The sequence below is a fragment of the Dermacentor variabilis genome, chromosome 8 (assembly GCF_050947875.1).
Source record: "Dermacentor variabilis isolate Ectoservices chromosome 8, ASM5094787v1, whole genome shotgun sequence".
NCBI lineage: Eukaryota > Metazoa > Arthropoda > Arachnida > Ixodida > Ixodidae > Dermacentor > Dermacentor variabilis.
The window spans coordinates 119,716,347-119,734,678 of NC_134575.1; the positions used below are offsets into that span (position 1 = coordinate 119,716,347).

The window sequence follows — 18,332 nt, forward strand, 5'->3', positions numbered from 1 at the left end:
CCTAATCATAGCCTCCACCTTGCCTTTCTCCGTCGCGTCCATCTTCATATAAGGCGTCGCATACACTATTCTACTGAGCACAAACGCCTGTACCAGCTTACACAAGTCCTTTTCCTTGACGCCTTGTTTACGATTGGCGATTCTCCTGATAAGTCTCACGGTAGCATTGACAGTATTTTTGAGTCTTTCCAAGGCCTCCCTATTCTTCCTGTTAGTCTGCAGATACAGCCCCAGGATCCTGATCGTTTGGACCTCAGCGACCGGTGCACCCCCCACAATGCCGGGTTGGCCGGCTTTTCTGCTCGGTGCGACATACGCGCCATCTATTAGCGGTGCTAGAAAGCAACTGTCCCCCGAGCTTCGGTGCGCCGTCGGAGCTCATCGCGGAGGCCACGCTCCCGCATGGTCTTCGAGATTTGCTTTCACTATGTGCCGCCACCACCGCTGAAAGCAAATCTCGAAGACCATGCGGGAGCGTGGCCTCCGCGATGAGCTCCGACGGCGCACCGAAGCTCGGGGGACAGTTGCTTTCTAGCACCGCTAATAGATGGCGCGTATGTCGCACCGAGCAGAAAAGCCGGCCAACCCGGCATTGTACGACCCGACTTTGACAGAACAGTTGGTTCGTTATTAATTTGAAAACAGTTCGGCACGGCTCACTGCTCACTGAAAGAGCGAGCCGGCTTCCCCTGTCCGTAAGAACTACCGCTCACCCTTACTGAACCACGGCTAACTCGTTCTTTAAAAAGAGTGGCTCAAAACATTCGGTTCGCCACTGAGTGACCGATAAACCGCATTCGCTTGTGCCACGGTTGTGAGTGTTGCAGTTCTGCGCTTTTTAGAGAGCTGTCAGCCGTCGCTTGCTTCGCAAACGCATCGAAAGCAGCAAAACCTAGCTTTTTAGTGAAACCGCGCAAGACGCGCCAATCCTGCGGAAACCAGTACCTGAAAATGCAGCGTCAACATATCGAGCCTTCTCTGGTGAGTGCAAGCGCTGTAAAGTTCAAAGGCGGAGGCGATGCACATGATGCGCCCCTTGATATTGCGGATGCAGAATCATTTGTACTGTATACTCTTGCATGAGTTCTACTTGGCCTGTTGAATGAGTTCATCATGCGTATTGCGACTTGGAAGAAGTTGGGTGAGCGGACCAATTTGGCTTGGTGTAGGTACCCAAAAGCCAAGTACGTAAAAGGCGCGAAGACGATGACAGACAAACTGATAAACATGCACACAGGGAGGCGCTGCCGTTCGAAGCCAGGTGAAAACAGACTGGAAGGAGAAGCGGCAATAAATTCCATCCGAAAAGTAACAGCCGAATCTTTCCAAGGCAATGACGAGGTTGTATTTGAAGAAAAAAAGAGCATGAAAGAGACCCGGGTGGAAAAGGAGCTGGTGCAGACAAATTTCAACTGGAAGAAAGCCAAAGAGAAAATTCCTAAGCGCACAGCCACAGGGCTAGACGATCCTTCCCGTTAGGCTGATTAATGAATTATGACCAAAAAGTAAGGAAGCTCTGGTGAAAGCAGTGGAAAAAACTTTAAAAGATAGACGAATACTAGACAGTTGGCGACAAAGTAGAATAAATTAATTTATTAAGGTAAGCGGGAGAAAGATAGAATTCACTCGTATAGACCGTTGAACATTACATCGTTGCTATACAGGCTAGCAATGCAGGCAATCAAATTAAAGCTTCAAGCATGGGCAGAAAATAATGGCATATAGGGAGAACTTCAGAATGGCTTCAGAATAGGTAGGTGGTTAAATGATAACTTATTTGTTCTTACTCAGTGTATTGAAATATCAAAAGTAGAAAGCAGGCCGTTATATTTGGCCTTTTTAGACATTACAGGAGCAAGCCTATGACAACGTAGACCGCAACGTTTTGTGGGGTATTCTGGAAGGGGAAGGCTTAGGTGACGATTGTCTACAGCTTTTGAGAGAGATTTACCTAGAAAATATCGTTTGCATTGAATGCGAAGGGATGGGGAGTGAGGAGAAAGTTGATATCAACAAGGGACTGAGGCAGGGGTGCCCTTTATCTCCACTGCTGTTTATGATGTACATGGTGAGGATGGAGAGGGCACTAGAAGGAAGTAATATCGGCTTTAATCTCTCATACAAACAGGCGGGTACTGTAGTAGAGCAGCAGCTTTCAGGTTTATTTTATTCTGGACGATATTGTGTTGCTAGCTAACAAGCAAAGTGATTTGCAAGGTCTGGCTAATATCTGTGGACAGGGAGGCAACAATTTAGGTTTGAAATTTAGTGTTAGAAAATCAGGTGTTATGGTATTCAATGAAAACAGTGGACAGTGGCGATACAGGGCCAGGAAATACCTCGGGTAACAGAATATCAATACCTTGGTATATGGATAAATGAAGGCAATAGATATATGGAAACGCAGGAAAAAACAATAACAGTGAAGGCAAAGAGAAATGCAGCCATAATGAAGCACAGAGTGCTATGGGGATACAATAGGTACGAGGTCCTCCGACGTATGTGGAAAGGTGCAATGGTTCCAGGACTTACTTTTGGAAGTGCGGTTGTTTGCTTTAAATCAGGGGTACCATCAGGACTTAATGGGAACCATAGGTCAGTGGGTCGCCTCGCAGGAAGACTACAAATGAAGCTGTGCAGGGTGATATGTGCTGGACTAGTTATGAAGTGAGGGAAGCTCGCAGTAAAATTGAATATGAAGAACGGCTGAGGACTATGGAAGAAAGTAAATGGGATGGGAGAGTGTTCAGGTATCTGTACAAGAAGAACATTAATTCACAGTGGAGAAAAAGAACTAGGAAGCTTACCAGCAAGTATGCGGCCTGTAGGGTGGGCAACACAGCAACAAAGAACGTCTAGCAGGAAGTCAGAGAAGCTGGAATAATCTCATGGGTGGCGGCAATGGAAAAGAAAGCTGCCATGAGTAACTACTTAAGAGGAAAAAACGAAATCAGGAAACAAACCATTTATGATAACTCAAAGAGAAGGTCATTACTTTTTGAAGCGCCTTAGAAAACGTGCCTATAAAGCGAGATATAAGAAGGAAGAAGGAGCATGGTGCTTGCTGCAGTAAAGCTAGGGAAACTATGGAGCATGTTTTATTAGAATGTGAAGATGTCTATCCAGCGGTCGATTTAGGCACCACTGGCCTCCTTGAAGCCCTCGAGTTCAGCGAGAGCAGTGGAAAAGTAAACATGTCTGCAATAGGGATTAGTAAGAGGCGATTAGAGGATTGGTGGAAGAAAAGTAGGGAAACGACAAAAAACGGAGGCGTACAAAAGCACAGTTCGCTATAGGGCATCAGAAAATTTGGCTGTGGGAGTTCATAGTGTTTTTGTTTTCTTTTTTATTGTTTAACCTAGGTAGGACATTAGGCAGTATAATAGCAAGAGCTTGGTGGTACAACCCACTGCCCCATTCCAAAGGGGACGCTCATAGCATCCATTCATCCATCCATCCAGGGCTGCGGGTTTCTGTTCTTGTTTTTGGCCTTTCTCTGTGTGGGATCGGTTAAGCATCAGGTAGCCTTTCATTAATTTTGGTTCCAGTTTTCATTCCTGTCCCATTTCAGCTCGAATCAGTTTTACTTGCAGTGATACATCTAAGGCTGCAGTGATGTCCAGGGACTCACCTGGGCAGAGGTGGCCTGCCCAGACAGCCTCTCTCAAACCGGATGAATTACCATTAGAAACCTTTCTCCGCAGCGGCATTAGCAGCATTCCCGTCGCGCTGTTGCCCTTGTGTAATGGCTCTATCAGATTGAATAACCGCAAAGCAATCCAGGAGCAACTTCATGCTGTGACCAGAATATCACCAATTTGTGGCAGTTCTGTCACTGTGGCATAGCGTGCAAGTAGCCAGACCACACTTGCGTAGCGGATCTAGTGAAGTGCTTGTCATTTGCCTCTGACACAGTGAGTTCGTTTATACCACCACAGCTTGCACGCACCAAAGGACTCGTGCGCGGAGGTGACTCTAAACTAATTCCATCTGAAAACCTGGAGAAGCTAGCCATAGCCAGAGTTGTAGCAATTTGCCGCTGTAATCGCATTGTGGTCAATATAAGGGTCCCCACTGAATCGGTTATTGCGACATTTGCTGGTACATCGTGCCCATCAGAAATCAAAGCATGGCCTCTTGTCTTTCGTGTTGGACCTCTTGCTTGATGTTCCCTACAATAGCAAAATTGCTGGAGATTTGAGCATAGTGCAGGTGGATGCAAGTCTGGATTGTACTGTTGCATATGTGGAGAGTGCCACTATAATATTGACTGCATGTTCCAAAATGAGAAGTGTTGCCTCTGTGAAGGTGAACAGACAGCGGACTATACAGATTGTCCAGTTCATGTACAAGAAACACAAGTGCTAGACGTTATTGACAAATGCAGGTGCTCTAGGAGAGATGCTATGGCAGTTGTCAAGGAGAGGTTACACGGACATGCTGGAGTTACTGCACATCAATCTTCTTTTGCGGATTTGACCTTTTGCACAGACAGTTGAAGCCGCAATGGAAAAGGCAATGACAAAAGCGATTGATCAATTAGTCCCCAGCCTCTCAGAATGCTCATGCGACCTAATAAGTACTCAAATGGCTAATCTGGTAAATATTACTCCACCTCATCCTTCTGCAGCTTTGAAGCTACCAACTCCGAAAGAAGTAAGCGACATCAACAAAGGGAGTTTGCTTCCCTCAGATGTCAGTCGTGAGACAACTAACTAAATTTTCAGCTAGTTTCAACCAAACATCATTTCTGACGTTGAACTCTATGCCCGAGCTCAAAAATGTAGCTGGTCACCATTAAACCATGCTTCATCCTTGTCACCTCAGAATAAGAACAAAAAGTCTCTGCCCAATAAGGTCTTCAAGGAGGGTATTTTGGAGAAGGTTGTTGCTAGTGCAGTACTATCTCCACCATAGGCTTTTCGCAAGTATTACAGTGGAACTGTCATTAAATTTTTGCGGCCTCCATATATTTTTTGTGTCTCATTGTTCAATTAGATCCTGCTATAATGATTTTATAAGAAAGTGGGCTAGCCCCAGAGAAAAATTTTCATCTCAGAAATTATTGCTGTTTTCGTTTACATTAGTCTACATGAGGTGGTGGATTACTTGCATTAGTTTCGACCAGAATTTGCCACAGAGCAAAGATAGCACTGAAGCTTCGGTCCCCTGAATTCGAAATTCTAGTAATGGCCTTAAGAGGAAGCTTTAGCTCGGGCCAAAGTCCGATGCGGCCATTTCAATACATGTAGAATGCAAAATCTCTTTCTTGAGATAACCACTGGACTGATTTTAGTGAAATTTGTTGCATTTGAGAGAGCAAGTCAAATTCTAGTGACTATCGGAAATGTAATTTCGATTTGGGGCCTTAATTTCGTTACAAGAATTTTCAAAAATTCTAAAGTTTGAAAAAATAAATGCTCGAAGTTTACAAATTAATAGCTCTGCACCAAGAATAGATATCACAGTTCTGTAAACGGCATCCATTAGATCATTCAAAGTGGGCAAATTCAACATGTCATTCAATACGTGAATTGGTTACATTGTGTACAAGGGTTCTGCAAAAGCTGTATTTCCATATTACTGAATTTTTTCAGATTCTAGTGTAACATATCAATTTTGTCTGCTCTAGATGTACTGTGAGATGCAATTCACAGAATTGTGCTATCATGTTTCCTTGTTGAGTTAGAGTTGCAAACTTGATTGTTACGTTTTCTGAAAATTTGTAATTTTTGTCATTTTTTAATAAAGAATTTATAACGTAAATCAAAATTCGAAACCAAGAGTCACTATATTTTAAGTTTTTCTTTTAAATGCAAGAAACCTCGTCAAATTTGGTGCAGTGGTTGCAGAGAAAAACAAATTCTCCTTTTACATGTATTTAGGTAGGAGCGCCCGAGCTAAAGCTTCCCTTAAATCTACATTTGTGGGGTTAATTTTTCATTGCCAATGTATGCTATCCTTCAGGGGTTCACAACACACACCCTCTGGATAGTGTAATTCCTATTAGTAGAAGGGGTGTCATATTGGTGGGTGATTTCAACTCCCATTATCTGACAAAAAAAAGTTTAACAACAGATCCGTGCAATAATCGACTGTGGCATTGGTCTCAGCACAATAATCTCTTATGTCAAAATTCAGGTCATCCTACTTTTGTTAGAAGTTTAGCTATCTCTGCTCCAGATTTGACTTTCTCAGGTTCAGGTCATTGTGTATCCTCTTGGTCGATTGTACTATGGCACAAATAATGACCACATTCTGGTGATTTTTGAGATTATGTACCTGGTAACATTCTTAGTGTCTCATATGAGAACATACATAAATTACAGTAAATTCCAAAGCAATTTGCTGTTATCATTGGCTACCCTATCTGAAGCGAATTCTAAGCAAAAAGCATTATCATTTATTTGCTCACTCTTAGAAAGCTCTCGTGGGAAAGCTGAACTTGAGGTTCACTAAGGTAAAGATAAATCCTCTTCATGCTGGTGGAACTATGACTGCTCGCTGAATTATAGAAGAAAAGCCTCCTGGAAGGAATCGTCATCATTGCATCATCATCATGCATTCATAGTCAGCATCGTTGTGATGCCATTGCGCTCATCACATCATGGCTGTTGCAACTTCGACATTGAATTCTCGTCATGTCGTCGTCTTGAGCCGTCGTCATCACTCGGTCATCATAATACAGTTTTCATTATGCTATTGACATCTTACTGTTGTTTTACCATCACCATTATTTGAGTAATGTCATCCCATTGTCGTCATTCCTCGTTTGTCATCCGATTGTAATAATGCTGTCATCATTAAATCATCATTTTGCCACCATTGTCATACCATTGTCATCAGGCCTTCGTCATTGTTTCATTGTCCTCATGTCATTGTCGTTATGCTGTTATCATTATACCTCCTTTGTCATTCCATCTGTATCATTCATCATGCCATCGACATTCCATTGTTACTGCATTGGTGTCATATAATTTTTGTCATACCACCATGCTCATGGGTGACCTTGGCAAGTCAGTTCCAAAGCAAGGTGGGTTGATATTGGAGTATGAGGCATATTGTTGAGCTAGCAATACTCTCACATGTGTTAAATGAACATTATTTGAGGAATGCAGTATGTAATTGTATAGCTCAAATGCTATTCACATTACTGCTGACATTCATCATAAGATGTTGTGCCTGAATTTTTTTGTGCTTGAGTTTTCAGATTTAGTATGTGTTCTAAGTACAAGAAGACAAAAGCCTCCTACTGAATTTTAAAGAAAATTGGCATGTAGGTTCAAAAGTTGACCTTTCAGCCACGCACCTGCCCGTAAGAAAAATGTTCAACAGCTCGTGGCATAAAAAGTAAAGGAAAATGGTTTATATACAAAGGTTGACCTAATCTAAGTACATTGAGACTGAAGTTGACTCTGCAGAGGTAGAGAGGTAAACATTGCTCTCTCATGGTGTCTCTATTCAGACCACATTACAGAAGAAAAATACATTGAAGATTTCCCATGACTATGCACGCTTCTAGCAAACAACTTTTTCTTGGCCATGCCACTGTAAGTTTCGCCTATTTGTTATAAATGAATGATGGCCTGATGTTCGCGTAGTGTGAACTCTTATAATGTGGTGCATAAGGGTGGGATAACATTCGAAGTTTTGAGTGCCATTTGCATAGTCCTTCCTATTCAATTGTTTTTAAAGCAAAAGCTTTACTGGCCGCGAACTTGCGATTTCGCCGTGGTGGTGCTCCGAGGAGGCACATGACGTCACAACGCACGCCTCGCCACGTATAATTCTCTCTCTCTCCCTAGTCACTACTGTGCATGCGCCACTAGTAGCACCGAGCCACAGGTGTTCCTCCGCTGTGCAGCGCTGCGCCTTTCTGCCACCACCGTTTGGTGTGTCTTCACACCACGTTCCTCGTTGTTGTCCTTGCCTACACTCGCTTTGCCAGCAGCGTCGCATGCCTGATAACATTTCGGAGGATTGAAAAGGAGAGCTCACGTGCGCCGCAACCACAGTTGAGGCTGTTGTCTATCCTCCATTCCAGAGCCAAAGCCCCCCTCACCCCCCTCCCCCCCGGAGGCACCGGACATTTGATAAACCCTCACGCTGTGGGCCGCCGACGAGGTGGCAAGCAGGACTCCCACTCAGAGGCACCAGGCACTTGATACCCCTCAAACTACGTGCCTTACTGGCGGGCGCGATCTACGAACAGCAACCGGCGGTGCGGTGGTGCCTTCCAAGTGTGGACCGGGTTCTTGTATGTGCAAACCAGTGCAAGAATGCCTGTTTGGCACGGTGTATTATGACTTTCTCCTTCTCTCTACTCTCTCCCATTTCCTATACCGTCTAGCGAAAAATAAAACAGTCTTCTTGATGTGCTCGAAGCGAAAGGATGTCTGTCGTTTTTCCATAGGTTCAAAGTTCTCCGTCTCTTATTTCACAAAATTTTTGGTGCCGAAACCCGGGAATAGGGACGTGAAAAGATGGACATCGACAGAATCAAGCGAAAAAGGGCCGTGGCGCGAGCATCTACAACCAAGCTGATCAATGAAGTATCCACCATGGACGGCAGCGCATCAATCGGTGAGCTGGAAGAAAAGATAAATCTTCTTTCTCTTAAAGAAGACTCACTGAAAGAGCTAGATCGGGAGATAGAAAAAGGTGTTGAAGATGAAGCTTTCGGAGAGGAAATTGCATGCTCCGAAATGTACAGAGAAAAGATCAGCGTGGCGAAAACAAAGGTAAAACGCATGCTACGTGACTTTAGCTGCAAAAATGTTTCATCAGATCGCACACTAAACTCCTCAGATCAAAGAGAATCTAGCGCAAACGATTTGCAGATACGCCCCACCGTAAAGCTGCCAAAGCTCGAAATCAATAAATTCAACAGAGAGCTTCGAGAGAGGCCAGGGTTCTGGAGTCAGTTTGAGTCGACTATCAGCACTAACCAGAATCTCTCAAACGTAGACAAATTCAAGTACCTCAACAGCTACTTGACAGGAAAGGCGGTGGCTGCGGTAGCAGGATTTGACTTGTCGGAAGGCAACTACGATGTCGCTCTCTCGCTATTAAAGGAGAGGTTCGGCAGAAAGGAAGTTATTATAGAAGATCACATGTCACAGCTGCTTAACATCAAGCCAGTGCGTGACTCACGGAATGTCGGTCAACTGTGCAGCCTCGTCGATGAAGTAGAGACAGGTGTACGCAGCCTCACTTCTTTAGGCGTGAGTGTTGGCACTTATGGAGCTTTGTTACAGACCGTAATAAAGAAAGCGGTGCCTGACAACCTTCGTCTGGAATACCAACGAAAAAAACGAGGCTACGAACGAGGGAAGTGAGCTGGAGGAGTTCCTGCGTTTTTTGAGAAAAGAGGTTGCGACGCGGGAGATCATACAGCGGGCCGGAGCTCCGAGAGACAACAGTGCCAAATTGGTAAAGGGAAGGCACAACAGCAACACTAAAGCAGCGAACATGCCTACTGCAGCGGCACTGCACACCACGATCAAGGACAGCACAGGATGTCTATTTTGTAATTCAAACGGCCATGAGACTGGCAACTGCAACGCAAAGATGTCTGTGGCGGATAAGAGAGAGGTGCTGAGGCGTGACAATCGGTGTTTCCGATGTAGAACAAAAGGGCACGAGGCAAGAGAATGCCGTAAAGCTAAGTGGCTCAGGTGTGCACATTGCAAGGGCAGACATTTAACGACAATGTGCGACCCTGACTTTAGGAGACACCGCAACACTGATGAAAGGGATGCATCTTCGTCACCGGTGATTGAGCAAGCCACGGTGTTGAAGTTCTTATTAGGCACGGGAGATGACTTGATGTGCACTGGAGAGCAGCAGTTTCTCCTACAGACAGCGCGAGCTTGGACAGAGGGTCCACATGAACGTACACTTGTCAGGCTTCTCCTGGACGGTGGCAGTCAGCGAACCTTCATTTATCGCAACCTATCTGAAAAGCTGCAGTTAAAAGTGCTGGGAGAAGAGGAGCTTAAAATATTTGCCTTTGGTGAGCAATCAGCCATAACATGCACAAAAACGGGTCGAGTGGAGCTGTGGCTCAGAAGCCAGTACGACGGAAAGGGGGTGCGAGTGGAAGCGCTGGAAGTTCCTTGCATCTGTGCAGATATCATGGCTGCTCCATCAAATTCTGTTCTACTTCAACTTTCAAAATTTCACTTCCAAGTCGCAGACGCCTCGCGGGCGGCGAAAGTGAAAATATTGACCTTTTGATAGGCGCTGATCATTACTGGAAAATTGTCACAGGATCCACTAAGCGTCTCAGCTCCAAATTGATGGCAATGGAGACTGTATTCGGATGGACAGTCCGGGGCCAGGTTGGCACAAGGAAGTCAACAGGAGTCTGCTCCTCGGCTGCTGGCATGATGCGGATAGGAGTGAGTGAACAAATTTACAAGGAAATATCAGCACAGCTAAAGTCTTTCTGGGAGCTCGAGCACATTGGTATCAAGGAACATGAGCCAGTTCGTCACGAGGACGCAGTCCTTCAGCACTATAAAGAAACCGTCGACTTTGAGAATGGCCGCTATAAGGTGTCGTTCCCTTGGAATTCGATGGTTTACGAGCTTGGCGACAACTACGAGTGCGCAGCAAGGCGTCTTAAAGCACAGACAAAGCGCCTCTTGGAAGGAGATTCGTTGATTAGGGAATATGACACCTGCATAAGAGACTACATAGAAAAGGGCTATGCAGAGGCAACCAGCAAGGATTACGGCACGTCGGAAGGTCCGGTGTACTATATGCCACATCAGGCAGTTGTTCGTCGCGAAAGCCAGACGACAAAACTGAGGGTAGTATTTGATGCATCATCTAGTGCCAAAAATCGCCTCTCACTGAACAATGTTTTGGAAAGTGGCCTAAACCTAAACCCAGAGCTCATTGATCTGCTGATCAATTTCCACACTTACAACATTGCCATCGTTGCGGATATTGAAAAGGCCTTTCTCCAAATATCACTATCAGAGGACGATCGGAACGCTGTGCAGTTTCTCTGGTACGTTATGACACCAAAGAAAGGGAAAGAGCTTCCAGCTGTGGTGACCTATCGCATGACTCGCGTGCCGTTCGGTGTCACGTCGAGCCCATTTCTCTTGGCTGCCACGTTGCAACATCATCTTGAAGGCCTGCCGGAATGGTATGCTGAAACTGCAGGTATTCTGCGCAAGCATCTTTACATGGACGACCTTGTAACTGGGGTTGACAGTCTTGACAAGGGTAAAGTCTTGTGCCAGGAATCCAAAGATATATTGTCTCAAGCAGGGATGCGGCTACACAAGTTGATGTCGAACAACCGCGATCTCGTAAACTTCTTGGAGAATGACAATGTGGAGAGAACGAAAGCTGATGCTGGACATACTGCAGCTACAAAGGTATTGGGAGTAGGTTGGAATGCTCAGACTGACCACTTTGAATACAACCTAACTTCACTCATTGACTTCCTCTCCGCAAGAGTCGACAAGAGATTTGTACTGCAGGTCTCGGCAAGAACTTTCGACCCTTTTGGATTTATTGCTCCCACAACATTATGCATAAAGGTAATGTTCCAGAAGTTGTGGGAGTTGGGAATTGGTTGGGACGATCCCTTGCCTGAAACATTGCAGCCTGAGTGGGACTGCTGGTGTAGGGAGCTTCCATGCATTGAAGGAGTGTCTATTTCAAGACTGATAGCGGCAGACTTTAGAAACGATGATATGGAGAAAGTGGTGCATGTTTTCTGTGACGCAAGCCCGAAGGCCTATGGTGCTGTCGCATATATCGTGACCAAGTCTCCGTTCGGACTAACAAATGTCGGCTTGGTCATGGCTAAATCAAGAGTGGCCCCTTTGAAACGCCTCTCGCTACCCCGATTGGAGCTGATGGGAGCCCTTATTGGCACGCGACTATGCCACTACGTTGCCAAGGCCGTGGATCTGAAGAATGTTGCTACCATCCTCTGGACTGACTCCACAGTAGCTATGTACTGGATAAAGGGAAACGCTGCCAGATGGAAGCCCTTCATGGCAAATCGAGTCTCAGAGTTACAAGCGCTGACAGATCCCAGGGATTGGAGACACTGCCCAGGCTCAGACAACCCCGCTGACCTAATCACCCGCGGCATTCTCCCATCGGCCCTGCGGGAAAGCGAGCTGTGGTGGAAAGGACCCCGTTGGCTTCAGGAGGATGACACGTGTTGGCCAACGATAAGTGAGCCGAGCTCGAAGGTTGGGGAGTGCCAAATGGAAGAGCGAAAGGTGACGGTGATGCCCATAGTATCATCATCATTCATGGCAATTTTCAATGTTGAGAACTATAGTTCATTCAGCAGAGTCGTGCGAGTAACCGCATGGGTCCGCCGCTTTGTCGACAACTGCCACAACAAAAAAGGAAGGGCGAGCGGCCCATTACGAGCTGAAGAAGTAATCAGTGCCGAAAGATACTGGTTGGCTCAAGCTCAAAAAGATGCGTTCAGCGACGACATTTCAAACCTGAAGAATCAAAGACAGCTGCACAAAAGCTCTCCTGTTTTGCCTTTCAATCCGTACTTCGACAAAGAGGGCCTCATGCGAGTTGGTGGACGCTTGCAATTCAGTGATAACAACGAAGAGAATAAGCATCCCATCGTTCTCCCTGGCAATCACCCCCTCACGTCACTGCTCATACGGAAGGAACACTTGAGAATGCTGCACAAGGGCGTACGCGATACTCTAGCACAGCTGCGAGAATCGTATTGGATTATCCGAGGACATCAGGCCATAAAGAAAATTATCAAGCAGTGCCTCGTCTGTCACAAACAAAGTTGCCCTCCAGCTACGGAACCAGTAGCACCACTTCCAGCTGACAGAGTGACAAAGGGAAATCCGTTCGACATTGTTCGCATTGATTTTGCAGGGCCCTTGATTTGTTAACAGTCACGCGACAGCAAAAAATGCTACATCGCTATTTTCACCTGTGCTGTGACACGTGCCGTCCACCTTGAGCTCGTCAGCAACCTGTCGGCTACAGCCTTCCTCTTGGCCTTTAAATGCTTTGTGGCACGCCGTGGAATTTGCTCGATGGTGTATTCGAACAACGCGCTCACATTCAAGCGTGCAGCCAGGGATCTAAAGGCAATGTTCATGCTGTTGCAAGTCGAGAAATTGCAGTCATACTTCGCCGAAACCAGATCAGATGGAAGTTTATTGTTGAACGGGCAGCTTGGTGGGGTGGATTCTGGGAGCGGATGGTGCGATCTGTGAAAGTAGCATTGCAAAAGGTGTTAGGTCGGAGCAGCTTGAGTTTCGAAGAAGTGACCACCGTTCTTTATGAGGTGGACGCCGTGATCAACTCACGCCCTTTGACTTTCATATATGATGATGCTCAAGAGCTGCAACCACTGTCACCGGCTCATTTCCTTGTCGGAAGAAAGTTGACAACCCTTCCTCCACACCTGCTGCCGGACGAAATTTCTGGCGGTGGCATGCATCTCACGACGCTGGAAGTACCGGACTGCCATGGCCGACAGTTTCTGGAGACAGTGACGGAAAGAGTACTTATTGGAGCTCAGATCGGCACATATGTGCCGACCAACGACATCGAGTGATCTGAAGAAAGGCGCATTGGTGCTCCTGAGGGAAGACCGCTTGAAACTTCACATGTGGAAGACCGCTAGAATTAAGGAAACATTTAAGGGTAGAGACGGCCGGGTGCGGTCCTGCAAACTGGTATTAAGTGGGGGAACTGAGGTGAAGCGACCTATACAGCTGCTGTATCCCTTGGAGATTGTGGAGCAATGAGCTCAATAATAGTTCGCTCATCCGGGGGAGGTTGTTGTATATCCTCCATTCCAGAGCCAAAGTCCCCCCCCCCCCACCCAGAGGTTCCGGACATTTGATAAACCCCCGCGCTGCGGGCCGCCGAGGAGGTGGCAAGCAGGACTCCCTCTCAGAGGCACCAGGCACTTGATACCCCTCAAACTACGTGCCTTACTGGCGGGCGCGATCTACGAACAGCAACCGGCGGTTCGGTGGTGCCTTCCAAGTGTGGACCGGGTTCTTGTACGTGCAAACCGGTGCAACAATGCCTGTTTGGCACGGTGTATTATGACTTTCTCCTTCTCTCTACTCTCTCCCATTTCCTATACCGTCTAGTGAAAAATAAAACAGTCTTTTTGATGCGCTCAAAGCGAAAGGACGTCTGTCGTTTTTCCATAAGTTCAGAGTTCTCCGTCTCTTTTTCCACAACAGAGGCAGCAGTATGGACGGCGACAACTGTGATAAGCAAGGAGGAGGCCTGGAATCGACATCGGAAGGAGATGAAGAGGAAACGAATTGCCCAGGAAACAGATGAACAGTGCGCCGAACGACTGGCTAAACGCCGCAACATAGTTAGACAGCCAGACTAACCTGGACTTGCAATGAAGATTAACCAAGGCCAACCATGCTATGCCTTAGCTTTCACTACGTATATCCTGGCATAGCCGAGCTAAGCCACTGCCAATTTCTTTTTATTAGACAATTCACTATTCAATAATGTAAGGTATCTTATATGTTTCAATACTATAAGGGACAACATTAGTTTTTGCAGTTTACAGGAATAAATACTTATGCAAGTGGAGACTGTTTAATGCTGCAATAGAACAGTGGTGGTTATGCTGACACAGCTATTTTTGTGCAATAGTATGCAGTTGATTAATAAATGCGTCATGTTTTAGACAGCTTACAAACTTACTGTCTCAGTTTAGGCAAACTGATTTATCATTTGGTATGTCGTACCATGTTTAGGTTCGTTTGAACACAAACATAATTCAGTATACTAATGTGGCACATTAGTATATTGCACTTGGCTCCTTCGGCGAGAACTACACCATACGCAGTGCATCTGGACACATGCTGTTTCTTTGTTTAGTTACTGTCATTGTTGGGGTGCTTTTTCTATGACCAACGTTTCTTTGTTTCCTGTTTACAAGCTTCAGTTGATAATTGCATTAGGTTTATCAAATAATATAACTAAGTCTTTTGTCACCAAACAGATTCCATCAAAATCTTTATACAGCGCTTCACTGGGTCTGGAAATTTGAAAGATTTGGGCATTTGATTCAATATTCAGAGGTTGTTTCTCGAATGTTAGTTTTTGAGTAAATTAAAAATCTTTATTTTTTTTGTACACCTCACTTGTAAACAAAGTATTCTGCAGGTAGCTGATCTGGTTACATTTTTTCAACTTTTGTCACAGGAAGACATCATTGCTACCCAGCAACAGCCAAGAACCATTAGTTGCAGCAGAAGCACCTCGGTTGCTGGGATCATTGTGACTATGCAACCACTAGGCTATCTGCGCTCATGATACACAAGTGCAACCACACAGGCAGGAAGTTGCTTCGCTGCCACTGATACTGCCCTCGGAGCTTTTTGCAGAAGAGCAACTTCCAAGACACACCTGTGCACCCACAGTCGAGTGCCTATTTAACTAAACTGGTTGATATCCATTGTGCAGTCTGAGCACCTGAGCAGCCACTTGAGAAACAGCACGCTGCCTTTATATCAGTGTTAGATATGTAAATAATGTGAATAGGCACCGTGAGAGCTTGGCACCATGCAGAGTAGTTAACGAGCAGTCTAGGTGCATCTTGTGGAATAAACAGTTGGAATTGGGACTGTCCAGTCGTGTTCGATGTGAAGTGCTTCATGGTGCCCATGGTCTGTGAACTTCAAGACTACACGGCAGTGCTGACATATGAAATATTTAACTAAAAGACTGTGTCAATTACTTGTAGTTATTAAACCAATATTTCATATGTCTGTGCCAATATGCACTTCAGTTTTTCGCCCCTTTGACAATGGGCACTAAGATGCAGCTCACACTGAACACAGCTGAACATGTGCAATAAACTTTACAGGCACATTCGCATTCTTGTGCATGAAAGACAAGTGTGACTATGTGCTGTCATAAACTGCACTGTAAAGTATCTTCACAGGATATTTCAGCAAGATTTAATGCGTTGTTTCGACATGTTAGAATGTAGTCATGACTGGCTGCAGTGAAGGTTAAAGGGGCACTTGTTTTAATGAAATTATGTCTGTTAATTAGACTATGTTCATGTGGTGTTTCTTTATGTGACCTCATAACAAACTTCAAAGTGAAAAACACTTGCTGCTGGGCTAGTTGGTACATAACAACTGGTGTGAAATACACACACAACAACCACAGAAGGGAGACTATAAGGAAAATTGTACATTTGACATCATGCAGCAATTCTTAATGTTTATATGAACTAAAATTACTTTGGAGCATGTTTATGTTTAGGAACTCCCCAACACAGGCTGGTGCAAGCACCATTCTGGAGGTATTTTTCTGAGGTATAAAAACAAGATTGCCCCTACTCCAGCTACTTGTACCTCCACTATGAAGCTTAAACCGAACACGAGAGTGACTGGTCTACATGACCATCCGTGCGAAGAACTGGCATCAGCTGGAATCGCAATGAAAGTGTGACCAGGCAAGCAGTATCTGTCGACAGTACATGTAACAGGTTCTCACTACGCTGACCCAGATACAGGCAGTGAATGTGCATCCCCACATAATGGCAAGCTGCTCCGCTTGTGGCACTCTGGCAGTCACCGTCCACGCCATTCAAACTCAACGTGTAGACTAAACTACATTGCCTCCCATTTCAAGCAGGCAGCAGTCTATGCACCCCAATATCCGATCATCTGCCTTTATTTTGTTCTGTCACGACAGCTATTGGGCCCACTTTGGAACAGTGCTGATGCAGCGAACAGTGCTAGCTCAGCAGGGGCCTAAGAAGACAGAAGAAAGCCACATAGGTGCATGTGTAACTGCCTTTTTGTGTCCTTGGCAACTTTTTGCTTGTTTATTCTTCTGTTCATCGAAGGCTGGGCATTCAATATTGTACCTTAATGCTAGTCAGGCAAGTTAATTGTTAACGCATTTGTTTTCCTCTTTCTCCAGCTCCATGTGTGTCACTTGTAAAATAATATATTTGCACTCTTACTATACAGGACATTTACAATTATAGGGATATCAGTTTTTGTTAGTGGCTGTTGCTTTATAAATATTTCTGCATCTGTGCGACTGGTTCTTTCGGTGTTAAGGTGTGGTGCGTGATATGATTCAATCTTTGTATTCATCTTTTTCTTGTCTCCCAGTTCTGGTACTACTACTTGAAGATCTTTTGTTATATTCAGATGAAGTCTTTTCATTGTCTTCTCAGACATATGGGTTTCCTTAAAGCAGTGAAATAGTTAATTGTGATTAAGAATTTAGTCAACAGTATGTGTTCCACAGTTTGAAATTGATTGTCCGCAGGAGATGTGCATAGTTAATTTTTTTTTAATATCTGAATGCTTGCATTAATAGCATCTAATCTTCTGTTGGTATCAATAACTCATATTAATTGCATTACATGCTCCAACAACATTTACTGGTGGCACTTAAAGGCTGTTTCATTATTGCCATTGATTGCACTCATTATGAGATACGTAGGAGAAATCAGAATTTTTAGCGCCATGTTATGCTGCACGTTCTTATTTCATTCCTTCACAGGTTCAGCTGCACTACTAGAACCCCTGTTACCACAGATGGGCCATATTTCTCCAGTTATATTTGTATGAAGCCATATTTGTGCAATATTATATACACTGTGTACAATGACATTGGTACTACACCCACCGTGAAACTTAGACTGAACGCCGAAGCGAGCGACCTGCCTGACCGTCAGCTGTATGAAGCAGCATCAGCTATAATCGAGGCAAAAATGTGGCCAGGCATGTGATACTTGTTGACAGTAGTGTGGCCAGACGTGAGATACCTGTTGACACTGTACGTAACCAGTCATTACTCTGCTGACCCTGAAACAGGTGGTGGGTGAGCAACGCCATTTCAAAGTCACATTAACCAGAGGCTGCGTGCTCTCTCGCAGTGGCAGCTTGAACATGCTGCCTCAGCATTGGTCCAAGGTGGGCCCGATAGCTGTTGTGTCGTGACAAAACAGAATAATTGGATATTGGGGTGCATAGACTGCTGCCTGCTTGAAACAGGAAGTGATGTAGTTTAGCCTACACATTTAGTTTGAATGGCCTGGACGGTGACTGCCAGAGTGCCACAAGCGGAGCAGCTTGCCATTATATGGGGATGCACACCCGTTGCCTGTATCTGGGTCAGCGTAGTGAGAACCTCTTACATATACTGTCGACAGATATTGCTTGCCTGGCCGCACTTTCAGTGCGATTCCAGCTGATGCCAGTTCATCGCATGGATGGTCATGTAGGCCAGTCACTCTCGTGTTTGGTTTAAGTTTCATAGTGGAGGTACAAGTAGCTTGAGTAGGG

At 45.2% G+C, this 18,332-nt stretch overlaps 1 long non-coding RNA gene across 1 annotated transcript; it reads left to right on the forward strand.

Moving 5' to 3' along the window:
* The first annotated feature begins 617 nt into the window (after positions 1–617).
* Positions 618–15,638, forward strand: LOC142590554 (uncharacterized). Its single transcript, XR_012830179.1, has 2 exons — positions 618–981; positions 15,217–15,638. It is a non-coding gene; the product is annotated as an uncharacterized LOC142590554 (long non-coding RNA).
* Positions 15,639–18,332: the final 2,694 nt, after the last annotated feature.